General features: G+C 52.1%; 1 pseudogene; it reads left to right on the forward strand.

Annotated features, from left to right (window-relative positions):
- The first annotated feature begins 10,702 nt into the window (after positions 1-10,702).
- Positions 10,703-13,272, forward strand: LOC106734713 (non-histone chromosomal protein HMG-17 pseudogene; annotated as a pseudogene).
- The last annotated feature ends 883 nt before the right edge of the window (positions 13,273-14,155 follow it).

Genomic DNA, 14,155 nt, shown 5'->3' on the forward strand with positions numbered 1-14,155 from the left:
CAGTGAGCCCCCCCCCCGTGTGGTGGCCAGGAGCCAGGACTGCACGCTGCCGTCTTCCTTGGACAGTGCATGCCACCTTGCAGGAGAGCTCACACTCAGGCCGGTGGCCACAGTGGTAGGAGTGGGCTCTCAGTCTCTGAATCTGCAGGACAGGGTGGCAGCCCGCCCAGCCCTCGAAGGGCCAGAGGAAGGTTTCTAAACCCTGATGGGGAAGGGCTGGACATCCGGGGAGCCCATCGGGAGGGTTAGTGTGGACCACGGCGCCCTGGGCAGCCCCGAGCTCCCTCCGGAGGTCCCCGGCCTACCACAGCAGCCCTGAGGTCACGATCATTCTGGAATTTGTGACAGGCCTCCTTCACCCTCCGGAGTCACCCTCATCTGAGGTTTCACCCCCTGCAGTTTCCATTGCCATGGTAACCCGCAGCCCAGGAGATGCTCGTGGTGGCTTGTCCCAGCCCGGTGACCGACCACTCAGCGCAGAAGGCCCTCCCTGGTGTGCGGTGGCCTCACAATGCGTGCCAGTGCCTCCGTCACTCCCTCGCCCGCGTCTCGGTCGCACGCCATGGCGACAGGAAGGAGAGGCATCTCCCTAGGTAACTGGAGAGGGAGGGCGGGCCACACCTCTCCCCGCAGTGCGCGATGTCGCCGTCCTCCCCGCCTCAGCGGCAGCCTTGGCCTCTCCTGTCTGACTCACCAGCTAACCTCGGCCCGGCGTGCGGGCAGGAGCAGGGTCTACACGGGCTGCGCCGTCGGCACCCCGGGGGGTCCTGGAGCGTGGCCCCGTGTGTAAGAGGACCGCGCTAGGAGATGCCTGGGGTCCAGCATCGCACACAGACGCACCAGCACCTTACGGAGGGCCGAAGGGTCTACACCGCCGGCCCTGCTTCCCGAGCCCCGGGCTCCGGCTCTGAGGCCGTCTCCCAGCCCGCCTGGCTTCCACGCTCTCCAACCGCGCAGGAGGCGGCCTTGCTGGGTTTTCATCTTATTCTTTCTTTTTTTTTATCCAGAACTATTTAATTTCTCCTCTTAAGTAATGGCACAGCAAAAAGTCCACACTATCTAAAAGGACGTGAGGTTAAAAACCATCAGTCGCTCTCTACTCCCGACCCCTGACCCAGTCCCTTCCTCACAGACAAAACCCCCGGGGAGATGGAAACTGACTTTCACACCCCACTGTTTTCATGACTGCGTCCTGACAAGTTCAGGTGCTGTGTGCTGCTCTGAGCTTTTCCCATAGGGCCCATGCTCTCGCCGGAGAGAGACAGAGACGGAGAAGTGAGAAAGTTCCCTCCGGGGGACAGCTCTCCACGGTCTCTCTCCTCTGTTCTTCTCCAGGGATCTTGGACATGCATGCACACACACGGGTGTTTCTCAGCCTCCAGGTCTGGGATGTGAACCACACAGACGGTCACGCGGGGTCCAGCCTCCCTAGCTGTGACGCCACCTGCTGGCCCGCGTTACTCTCTACTTTTAAAGTAAAACTTTCTCATTAACACTGGCTGGTGTTGGCTTAGGAGTGAAGACAGGCCTCTGCCCAGCTGAGCCACCTTTCCCTGAGGTGACTTTTGTACTCTCGTTTCATGGCTCAGTCTAGTCCAAATCCTTATTTCATTAGCATAAATTCACCACCATCTTCAAAGAGTGATTTGAAAGTTCTGTCAATAAAACAAAATCCCTATTTATGTGCTAAGCCCTGAAACTCTGCTTCAGAAGAATAGAGTATATTTGCAAAAATATCTCTCCTGGGGGCCAGCAGTTGGCATGGTGATTAGGGCACTGACTCCTACTTGGGGACCTCTGAGTTCAAGTCCCGGACCCTGCAGCCTGAACAAGGAACACGCAGAGCTCATGTGCAGCGTGCCCAAAATCCCAAGAGGAGAACGGAGAAGGGATTGCAGCATGGCCGTCTCCCCAGGAGATGATTTCTCAGGTTCTCTCTGTCTCTCTCTGGTAAGCGTGTGTGCCCGACTGCAAAAACTAAAAGGAAAACAGCAATCCCTCCTGAAAGCGTTCTTGGACGAAGATCAACACATCTAGGGCTAGCCCGCTGTGGGGTGGTCAGGCAGCCGGATCCCATGTGGCCAAGCGCGGGGCCAGTGCCAGCCCCAGCAGCCTGGGAAACGCACAGGGCACATGTGTGTGCGTGCCCTAAAGGAGGGAAAGACGCAGAAGGGGGCACTGAGGCCTTGTGACCATTCCCCACGGGGGTTCCTTCACACTTCCCCTTTCCTGCTCTCCTTCCAGGGGCCCCCATGCCCTCTGTCCAAAACAGAAACGAAAGCCCATCAGCCCAGGGATTAAGTGGGTGCACTCAGCATGTAGGGAAGCCCTGGGGACTCGGGGTGCCACAAATCTGAGTCACCTGGTGAGTTTAGACAAGCCTGCAGGCGGGGCCACAGCACAGACCCATCAGAACCTGCAGGGCGGGGTCCCTGGGTGTTTCCACGGCACCGCAGTGTGAGGACCATTCCAAAAACGGAGAAGGGATTGCAGCATGGCCGTCTCCCCAGGAGATGATTTCTCAGGTTCTCTCTGTCTCTCTCTGGTAAGCGTGTGTGCCCGACTGCAAAAACTAAAAGGAAAACAGCAATCCCTCCTGAAAGCGTTCTTGGACGAAGATCAACACATCTAGGGCTAGCCCGCTGTGGGGTGGTCAGGCAGCCGGATCCCATGTGGCCAAGCGCGGGGCCAGTGCCAGCCCCAGCAGCCTGGGAAACGCACAGGGCACATGTGTGTGCGTGCCCTAAAGGAGGGAAAGACGCAGAAGGGGGCACTGAGGCCTTGTGACCATTCCCCACGGGGGTTCCTTCACACTTCCCCTTTCCTGCTCTCCTTCCAGGGGCCCCCATGCCCTCTGTCCAAAACAGAAACGAAAGCCCATCAGCCCAGGGATTAAGTGGGTGCACTCAGCATGTAGGGAAGCCCTGGGGACTCGGGGTGCCACAAATCTGAGTCACCTGGTGAGTTTAGACAAGCCTGCAGGCGGGGCCACAGCACAGACCCATCAGAACCTGCAGGGCGGGGTCCCTGGGTGTTTCCACGGCACCGCAGTGTGAGGACCATTCCAAAACCAGCTCTGCTGTCCACAGGGACGCCTGGGCGCTGCCCACTTCCGACTCCACCTCCAGCCCCACCCGGTATCACAATCTCTTCTTGCCAGAGACTCAGCAAGAATATTTCTAATGTGATCGAGTAAGTAAGTCTGTGTTTATAAATGGCACAAAGGTTACAAAAATGTACAAAGCACCGTGTACAAAGCACGCTGGCGTAATCTATCCCGCTCTGAAGCCCAGTGTGCTGGCCACTGCACAACCCAGCCAGCTTTTATTCTAGTCTGTTCTTTCCAGTACAAAGAGCAGCACTGTGTGGACACACCACTACGCCAACCTCCGACCGCCAGCTGCTTTCAACACAAGTTCAAATACACTGTCCTAGGCTCTCGACAGGAGACAAAGCTCGCCATGTTATCTGATGTAAGTTCTATGTGGCGTGGAAGCCTTCAGAAATGAAGACCGAGGGGAAACGACCTGTGGGCAGCAGTGGGGAAGCAGGGTGCAGGACAGGAGGGATGACCTCACGGCCTTCCGCTATGGCCAACCAGCAGCCATGTTTATGCCGTCTTCCTGGCCTCCAGATCTAGGCCAGGACCCGTCTGAAATGAGACGAGGGCTTTTTTAGAGGTTTTTGCCTCTCACGTGCACTTGCTGGAGAGAGAGAGACAGACAGAGGGAAATCAGAAATAACCTCAGTTGTGGCATGGCCTTGCCACAATCCCTTCTCCTCTGTTCTCTTCCTGGGATCTTGGGCATGCACACACACGTGCCCAGTGCTGAGTTTCAAGTCACTGCATCCAGGACTCAGACCACTGGCCACGTGGGAATCTTAGCAACATAATTGCTAATCCACCTGCTGGTCCCTAGCTGAGTATCTTATGATATTCCTTCAGGAGAGATTAGGTCAGAGAAAAATCAAATTTTAAACATTTATCTATTTGTTGTGATTTTCAAGTCACTGGGTCTAGGACTCGAACTGTGGTCAGCCATGTGGGAATCCAGTGCCTTAACTACCACGCCAATTGCTGGCCCTTTCTGGGGGGAAAGACAGAAGGTCCAAGAGTGGCTGTCCTGTTTCTGAAGCTTTCTGTTTCCTTCGGCTATAAACTAAGCCGCCTACCAAGTCCCTGCAGTACCGTGTGCTGAGCCAGCACTGTGCTCCTTTTCTGTGTGCTACCTCAGCTAGTCATCGTTGCAGACCCAGAGGGTAAATCTGATTTCCCCGTTTTACAGACTAGAATACTGAGGTCATCTGAAAACGGAGACTAAGTAACTTGCTTAAAGTCAAGCAGCTGAAGTAGAGAGCTAAAGGTAAACAGAGCTCATACTCTTGAAATTATTCCATCCTTCCAAAAATCCTTGAGGGAAGAATCTATGTCCTGTTAGTCATTAGCCATTAAATTAAAAATAACCTGGGGAACAGCAGTTGGCATAATGGCTATATCGCTGAACTCCCATGTAGTTCACTGTGGTTCGAGTCCCGGACCCGGTGGCTTAAACTCGCGATGGGTGCGTGTGCGCCCAAGATCCCAAGAGGAGAATGGAGGAGAAGGGATTGTGGCATGGCCATCTCCCCGGGGGGTGATTTCTCACTTTCTGTCTCTCCGTCTCTCTCTGTCTTTCTGGTGGGCGCACACGCCCTATAGCAAAAACCTCTCCAAAAAATTAACAATGATAAGCTGTTTTCGGCAGGTAGAGCACCGTCTGGCACATAGCCAATGCTCAATACGTACTCGTTTAGTGAATTTCTTTTCTCCATTTTTCATCACCTCAAATGATTATGAACATTCTCCCCCACCCCCTTTAAATCCACCATATGGGACATACGCTCGCCAGAGAGGGAGAGGGAGAGCACCCCGCGGGGACGCCTCACCACTGCCCCTTCTCCTCTACTCTCCTGCAGAGTTTGGGGAACGTACACACGTGCCCGGTATGTTTTTCAAGCTGCCAGGTCAGGGACTCAAACATGCAGTCAGCCACTCGAGGACCAGCCTCTTTAATCCCCAAGCCACCAGGGTGGCCCGGAAGAGCCTTTAACGCACACACCATGTTTGCAATAGAATAATTCATCCTAGAGCAGAAGTGGGCTGAAGAAAGTGCACGCCAGTCTCCGGCCTTCAGTCAGTCCAGTGAGACCAAGAGACCGCCCGACCCGCAGACGGCAGGACGGAATCTGGAATCAAGGCCGTCTCCCCTGACACAGGGCTCTTTCCTCCTTTCTCCTTTTTAGATTTTGCTACAGGGCATGTGCGTTCTCCAGAGAGAGAGAGAGAGAGAGAGAGAGAGAGAGAGAGGAATCAGCCCCAGCGGGGACAGCCACTCCACAGTCCTGTCTCCTCCATTCTCCTCTCGGGATTTCTGGGCATGATGCACACACACATGCCCACCGACCCGGGACTCAGACTACAGAGCTCTGGCCGTGAGGGGTCCAGTGCCTTAACCTCCACACCACCACCCGCTGGCCACTTAAAACAAAGGGGCTAAGACAACACTTGAACACTGTCGCACCTGCCCTTGACCTGTCTACACACGCTGGAGAGATGCTGGTCCCTCAGCGGGGCCTTCTCCGCTCCAGAGTAGCGCAGCCTCGGCACCTGCCACACCAAGTCTGCTGCTGCTTCTCACGGCCGGTGAGCGAGGGCAGAGGCTGGGAAGGGGGCACTGGTCCTGTGACCACAGGTAGGGACAGTCAGCGAGCACCGGCAAACTCTGGGCGAGCTACACATTCTCGGTGCTGACAGGAACGAGACCCGAACGCATGCACGTTATTCTTCACTGCACCAATCGGAGTCGACCGTTCTCCCCTGAGGAACTATCCTGGTTCCCCCAAATCCCCACCTCTGGTTTCTCATCAGACCACGCCTCAAACAGATCTCCTATGACCCAGCATCTAGTCAGATTACTCGTTTAGAGGTCTTTCTTAATTTAAAAACAACGGCAGTCCTACTAAGCCTTAACCTGCCCTGCGACAGCCTTCATCGTCTTCTCCCAGCACCTCGAAATCCCCTCCTGGTTTCGTCTCCCCTGAGATGCATCTCTACCCTGCTGTTACACTTCGCTGTGTAACAAGCATCCCGTCCCCTGAGATGCATCTCTACCCGGCTGTTACACTCCGCTGTGTAACAAGCATCCCGTCCCCTGAGATGCATCTCTACCCGGCTGTTACACTCCGCTGTGTAACAAGCATCCCGTCCCCTGAGATGCATCTCTACCCGGCTGTTACACTCCGCTGTGTAACAAGCATCCCGTCCCCTGAGATGCATCTCTACCCGGCTGTTACACTCCGCTGTGTAACAAGCATCCCGTCCCCTGAGATGCATCTCTACCCGGCTGTTACACTCCGCTGTGTAACAAGCATCCCGTCCCCTGAGATGCATCTCTACCCGGCTGTTACACTCCGCTGTGTAACAAGCATCCCGTCCCCTGAGATGCATCTCTACCCGGCTGTTACACTCCGCTGTGTAACAAGCATCCCGTCCCCTGAGATGCATCTCTACCCGGCTGTTACACTCCGCTGTGTAACAAGCATCCCGTCCCCTGAGATGCATCTCTACCCGGCTGTTACACTCCGCTGTGTAACAAGCATCCCGTCCCCTGAGATGCATCTCTACCCGGCTGTTACACTCCGCTGTGTAACAAGCATCCCGTCCCCTGAGATGCATCTCTACCCGGCTGTTACACTCCGCTGTGTAACAAGCATCCCGTCCCCTGAGATGCATCTCTACCCGGCTGTTACACTCCGCTGTGTAACAAGCATCCCGTCCCCTGAGATGCATCTCTACCCGGCTGTTACACTCCGCTGTGTAACAAGCATCCCGTCCCCTGAGATGCATCTCTACCCGGCTGTTACACTCCGCTGTGTAACAAGCATCCCGTCCCCTGAGATGCATCTCTACCCGGCTGTTACACTCCGCTGTGTAACAAGCATCCCGTCCCCTGAGATGCATCTCTACCCGGCTGTTACACTCCGCTGTGTAACAAGCATCCCGTCCCCTGAGATGCATCTCTACCCGGCTGTTACACTCCGCTGTGTAACAAGCATCCCGTCCCCTGAGATGCATCTCTACCCGGCTGTTACACTCCGCTGTGTAACAAGCATCCCGTCCCCTGAGATGCATCTCTACCCGGCTGTTACACTCCGCTGTGTAACAAGCATCCCGTCCCCTGAGATGCATCTCTACCCGGCTGTTACACTCCGCTGTGTAACAAGCATCCCGTCCCCTGAGATGCATCTCTACCCGGCTGTTACACTCCGCTGTGTAACAAGCATCCCGTCCCCTGAGATGCATCTCTACCCGGCTGTTACACTCCGCTGTGTAACAAGCATCCCGTCCCCTGAGATGCATCTCTACCCGGCTGTTACACTCCGCTGTGTAACAAGCATCCCGTCCCCTGAGATGCATCTCTACCCGGCTGTTACACTCCGCTGTGTAACAAGCATCCCGTCCCCTGAGATGCATCTCTACCCGGCTGTTACACTCCGCTGTGTAACAAGCATCCCGTCCCCTGAGATGCATCTCTACCCGGCTGTTACACTCCGCTGTGTAACAAGCATCCCGTCCCCTGAGATGCATCTCTACCCGGCTGTTACACTCCGCTGTGTAACAAGCATCCCGTCCCCTGAGATGCATCTCTACCCGGCTGTTACACTCCGCTGTGTAACAAGCATCCCGTCCCCTGAGATGCATCTCTACCCGGCTGTTACACTCCGCTGTGTAACAAGCATCCCGTCCCCTGAGATGCATCTCTACCCGGCTGTTACACTCCGCTGTGTAACAAGCATCCCGTCCCCTGAGATGCATCTCTACCCCGCTGTTACACTTCCTGTCCCATTGGCACCAGTCAAACATGCTGTCCTAGGGAGGAGGATGACTTCCTGTTCCTACCATGAAGGCACAAAGTCTCCTTTAGGACAGGCTGTTAGAGACCTCACCCTAAAATTGGACCTGTAACATACCGAGTCACTTCTTTTGCCTAAAATGTTATTCTTGTTTGAACCATGAGAGTTGATATAAGCCATTTACCCATTGGTCAGCAGAGAGGACCCAAGGGAGAACTTCAGAAGGGAGTCTGGACATGGTTGGAACAGTGTCACTACGGCAGGTGAGAGGAAGGAAGTGTTGTGACACAGGACGCTCCTGCCTAAGGACCGACTTGCCCGAGGCATACTCTGCATTCAGACGCCACCCCCACCTTTTTTTTTTTTTTTTTTAACATTTTTGCCATAGGGGGTGTGCACTTGCAGGAGAGAGACAGAAAGGAAAGTGAAATCACCCTCCATGAGGATGGCCACACCACAGTTCCTTCTCTTCCACTCTGCTTTTGGATTTTGGACATGCATGCACACATGCCCAGCATGATTTTCACGCCACCAGGTTTGGGACTTGAGCTATGGAGTCTGCCCTGTGGGATTCAGTGTCTTAAACAGCACGCCACCTACTGGCAAGCTCATATTGTTGACAGGGAAAACCTGCTGGGCATGACTTTTATTCTTAAGAATTATTTTATTTATTATTTTAAAATTTTGACCAGAGAGAGAAAGAGAGAGAGACTATGAGAAAGCAAACTGCCAAGTCTGGGACTTGAACTGTGGCCAGCCATGTGGGAGTCCAGCGCCCCAACCACCTCGCCACCTGCTGGTCCCCTGAGCATGACTTTTTAAAATCCTTTTATGATACTTGACAAATGTTGAACAAAAGTCACTTTACTATTTTCGAATGAAAACCTTTTCAAAGTGTAAAGAGAAGATTCTCTGGGAACTACGAGCCTCCGTGAGAACCTCCACACACTCGAGTCCCCGGTAGGCTCCCAGGCCCTAGGCGTTTCTGTTCTTGGAGTTGATTTTAACTGCGGACGCTTTGCTGTCCTCCTACGAAACCAGAGGGCAAAGCGAGTGTCAAGGCAGGCTTCTGCTGTCCGCCTCTCTCCTAACACGTTTGCTGCTCTCAAAACAGAACCCTCCCTTGTCCGAAGGAAGGTGGGCAAGCCGGGACAAGAACTGCCCCCACGCGCACGCTCCAAGACGTCCTCCCAGTGGACGGGGATGCTCCTGGCCTCGGCCCGTCCTGGTCTTTCTCGGAATCGGCTCAACCCAGGGCCAGCTCAGGCTGCAGAAGCCTCTGGCAACAGGCCAGGCGGGGACAGAGGGGACACGGTGGCTGGTGTTGGCGTCTGTCTCTAACTAGGCCAGCGAGCTCCCGAGGGCACAGATTGTCCTTCTCAGGCTGCGGCGACCACAGCAGTCTCCTGCACCGGCGGGTTCTGGGCGACCACTGACTGGCTGACTGGCTGAAGTACCGAGTGCGCCCCGTGGCTCTCGTGACGCCAGGACATCGATCTCACCATGTTCTTCTGCGTGTCTATAAAGGCCTCACCCCCTTCTGTTTATGCTTCCACAAAGCTTACCCAGAAAAGAGAGCGCCATAGATGAAGACAGCACGGTGGCTGGTCGTCCCGAGGTCTGTGCTGTCTGGTGTCTGTCCGCGTGCCTGTGCTGTGCCTGCCTCGGACACCTGCTCACGATGAAGGACCTGCACCAGGCCCTCCCGGGCTGGCCCCTCTCCCCGCGGGCGCCGTTCTGCACACCGGCCTCGGACACCTGCTCACGATGAAGGACCTGCACCAGGCCCTCCCGGGCTGGCCCCTCTCCCCGCGGGCCACTGTTCTGCACACCGGACCCACTGCTGGGGGGCGGTGCTCAGGGACTTCACCCAGTCCTGTCCCTTCCCACGTGGCCCCTTGACCTTCCTCTATTGCCGTTAGTCAGTGTGGACTGTTTCCAAGCGCAGCACTTTTTAGTGTAAGAAGCTTGCTGCCGAAGATCAGGGGATACCTCTGTCACATCTCTCCAAGGCGCGGCCAGTGAGGGCTGGCTGGGTGTCCCAGGACCTGACTCTTACTCTTACTGTAAGCTAGTTAAGACCGGGGCCAGCAGGTGGCGTGGTGGTTAGGGGCGCTGGACTCGCACGTGGCCAACTGTGGTTTGAGTCCTGGACCTGGCGGCTTGCTTTCTCTTTCTCTCTCTCTTACCCTGTCCCTCTCTGGTCAAATTAAAAATAAATAAAGTTAAATAAAATAATCCTTAAAAGAGGAAAAAAAAAAAAGACCCATGAATTCCTTTCCCTTTCTAACCTGTATCTTTCAGTTGTCCTTTTTTGTTTGACAATGAGAATACCAACTAAAGCCAACTTCATTAATACATCTCTTCATAAAGTATCTTTTAAATAATATAATGCCATGGAAAGAATTTTTCTTTTTTTTTTTTTTTTCATGTTGAGCTTCTTTCTTTATACGTTGTACCAGGTACAGTGAACTGTTTGCAAGCTGTCAAGGATGCGGCTGAAGTTGTACAGCTAGAGGCAAGGACTGCGGTGTGGATGTCCCCCGTTGCTATCATGTGTGACCCTGTGATGCGTCACAGCTCAGGTCAGTCTGCTTACACTGCTCCCCTGCAGCTCCGAGGAAGGCGTCTGAGAAAGCCAGAAACATCGTATACAACAGGCATCGCATGACCTAGCTGGGTCAGGACATTTCCCCGCTCTTGGGGAATTCATTAATTAATTTACATTTTTTAGGCTTTTGCCATAGGGTGCATGAAACCGAGCAGGGACCTCCAACATGTTTTCTAGGGTTCTTGAAATACAAGGTCCATGTACATCATATTGGCCCAGAGCAAGGGGTAAGTCTTCAGACTTCCGTTATGGTAATGACCAACAGGGACCGTGAATAAAGGTCATTTGATCTAAGACTCTCACTTAAAGCAAAGCAAAGGTTTTCATTTCAGTACGTAAGATGTTCTGGAGGCTGGAAACTGCTGGTTGTGAGCTCAAAGACCCCAGGCTGAGTGGCTCCAGACACCTGAAGAGGAATTTGATTATCTAAGGCCTCACCCAAGAATTCCCATGAGGGAACCAGCATTTAGCGTAATGGCTATGTCGCTGGACTCCTACGTAGTCAACCACGGTTCGCGTCCTGGACCCGGTGGCTTAAAACCACACCAGGCGCGTGTGTGTGCATGCCCAAGATCCTGAGAGGAGAATGGAGGAGAAGGGATTGCAGCGTGACCATCCTCCCGGGGGGTGATTTCTCGCTTTCTGTCGCGCTGTCTCTCTCTGTCTCCCGGGCGAGAGCACGCTCCCTATAGCGAAAAAAAAACCTCTCCAAAAAAAAAGAAAAGCACACACGGGGACCATCTCAGGGAGACGGGTCTTTTCAGCATGAGCATTTGCTCTCCTTGCTTAGCGCTTTGCCATAAAACTGTACTAGGACAAACAGTTGGTACAATGGCTATGTCGCTGGACTCCCATGTAGTCGACCGCGGCGCAGCGTGGCCATCCCCCTGGGGGGTGATATCTCTCTCTCTCTGTCTCTTTCTGTCTTTCTGGCAAGTGCATGCACCCTATAGCAGAAACCTCTTCCAAAAATAAATTTAAAAATAAATAAAGCTGCACTTCCCTTCATCACACCATGTGCCTGTGGTTTGGTTTTATAGTGCTTGGGCGAGTGAACCTGATTTGGTTTTGGTAACGTGCATGTGCTCGCCAGAGAGAGACAAAGAGACAGATGTAGAGAGAGGGAAAGTGAGAAGTCACCCCACAGGAGGATGGCCATGCCACAATCTCTCACCTGTGCCTGGCATGAGTTTAAAGTCACAGATCTGAGACTCGACTACAGCCAGCCACGTAAAAGCCTATCACCGTAACCACCATGCCACCTGAGATGTTTTTAAATTTAATTTAACTTTTTTAATGTGCTCACAGAAGCGGGACAGAAATAGAGAGAGAGAAGGAATTGCAGAAACACCCCCCCAGCGGGGATATTAAAGCACCCCCCAGCCAGTGAGGGTGCTGTGGTCACGGTGCAGTCCCTTCTCCATTTGTCCATGCACACGTGCCTGACATGTTTTTCGAGTGGCCAGGGCTAGGGCTCAAATCACGCAGTTGGCCGTGAGGGATCCGACTCCCTTAACCACTAGGCCAGGGGGCCTGCCCAGAAATATTAAGCATTATCATTATTTTTTTAATTAGCAAAGTAAGTATATTAAATTAAAATAAAATTAAACATAAAGCCACCAGCCAAAGGGAAAAAAGAAGCCAAGGGGTTGAAGCCCAGCAGAGACCCTCTACAAGGGCTTGGTTCCCAACTTCCCGCCTTCTGATGAAAGAAGAAATGGAAGTTTTCCAAACTGCAAGTTAGATTAGCAGGAGCTGCTCAGAATGGGAGGTCCATTCTCACCTTTTTAAAAAAAATAATATACATAATTTTATTACAAAATTGAAAAAAGAAAAGATGCAACATCCTAAAACACCCAAAATTTACTATTGATACCAATTCCTATGAGTGTGCTGTGCTACCATATATAAGTCAAAAAATTAAACCATTAAATATTAAGGAACGTTCAACATCAGAAGCTATAAAATCTAACTGTATGTAGTAGTCTTTCAGAAAGCTACAACCTGCATTGTTTTTTTTTTGAGAGGTTTTTGCTATAGGGCGTGTGCGCTCGCCAATCATTCCGTTTAAATCCTGAAAGTTAACATTCAACATTATTCATTTATTTTTTTAGAGGTTTTTGCTATAGGGCGCGTGCACTTGCCAGACAGACAGAGAGAGAAACAGAGACAGAAAGCGAGAAATCATCCCCCGGGGGGATGGCCACGCCGCAATCCCTTCTCCTCCATTCTCCTCTCGGGATCTTGGGCACGCACACACATGCGCCCAGCGTGAGTTTTAAGCCACTGGGTCCTGGACGTGAACTGCGGTGGACTACGTGGGAGTCCAGTGACATAGCCATTATGCTAACTGCTGGTCCCCCAACCTGCATTCTTAAAAAAGTATTTTCTCGAGCAGTGTGAAGAAGAAGAGGCGAGAGCGACCCCCAGACCGACCAAAGCCTGCACGCCGCTGCATCCCCCGCGTCCAGCGCCTACGTCCCGCCGTGGCCACCACGCCCAAGAGGAAGGCTGAAGGGGAGGCTAAAGGAGATACAGCCAAGGTGAAGGCCGAACCACAGAGAAGATCTGCAAGGTTGTCTGCAAAACCTGCTCCTCCACAGCCAGAGCCCAAACCTAAAAAGACCCCTACAAAGAAGGGAGAGAAGGTACCCAAAGGGAAAAAGGGAAAAGCTGATGCTGGCGAGGATGGGAACAACCCTGCAGAAAACAGAGATGCCAGAACAGACCAGGCACAGAAAGCTGAAGGTGCTGGAGAGGCCGAGTGAAGTGTGTGCATTTGTGATAACTGTGTGCTTCTGGTGACTGTACAGCTGGAAATACTATTTTTTATCAAGTTTTATAAAAATGCAGAATTTTGTTTTACCTTTTTTTTAAAAAAAAGCTATGTTGTTAGCACACAGAACACTTCATTGTTGTTTTTTGGAGAAGGGGCATTTGTCACTAATAGAATGTCTCTGAAACTGGAAAAAAAAGTATTTTCTCTACAAAGAATCTTCTTTTTAAAAAAAAATCGCTTTATTACATTGATATCATTAGGTCAATGGAAACCTATTTTTTTAAATCTCATTACTTCTCATATTGCAATATGTAAGAAATTACCTCACAAGGCAGATGGCCACGCCACATTCCCTTCTCCTCCATTCTCCTCTCAGGATCTTGGGCATGCACGCACACACCTCTGGCATTGAGTTTTACATTGCCGGATCCAGGACTCGAACTGCAGTCGACTACGTGGGAGTCCAGCAACATAGTCATTATGACATCTGCTGGTCCCCCACATTCAGCTCTCTTAAGACAGAGACAAACGTCTAATTCAATAGGGCTCTGAATTCACCCGTTTACAGTTCATGTTCTTCATGGCTTTACAACAGTAGCTAGGCTTACGGATGTGTCCAATTAAAGGTCAGGAAGGCCATACCTGAGCTGTCCACTACTCCCTGAGCAGCCCTAGGTTGTTGTTAATAATTCGGGGATGCATCCAAACTCTTTGGATACTGACCTAGATTTTAAATTATTATTTGATGTATTAATACATGTTTAAAATTATATTATTTCGTACATTAAAATTCCGTACTAAATTTGTTTCAGGTGAAATAATGAATTTCAGGATTTTTACACTTATTTTACATAAAGTGAGAAATTGAATGG

Source organism: Tupaia chinensis, unplaced genomic scaffold (assembly GCF_000334495.1).
Source record: "Tupaia chinensis unplaced genomic scaffold, TupChi_1.0 Scaffold000195_1, whole genome shotgun sequence".
Lineage (NCBI taxonomy): Eukaryota > Metazoa > Chordata > Mammalia > Scandentia > Tupaiidae > Tupaia > Tupaia belangeri.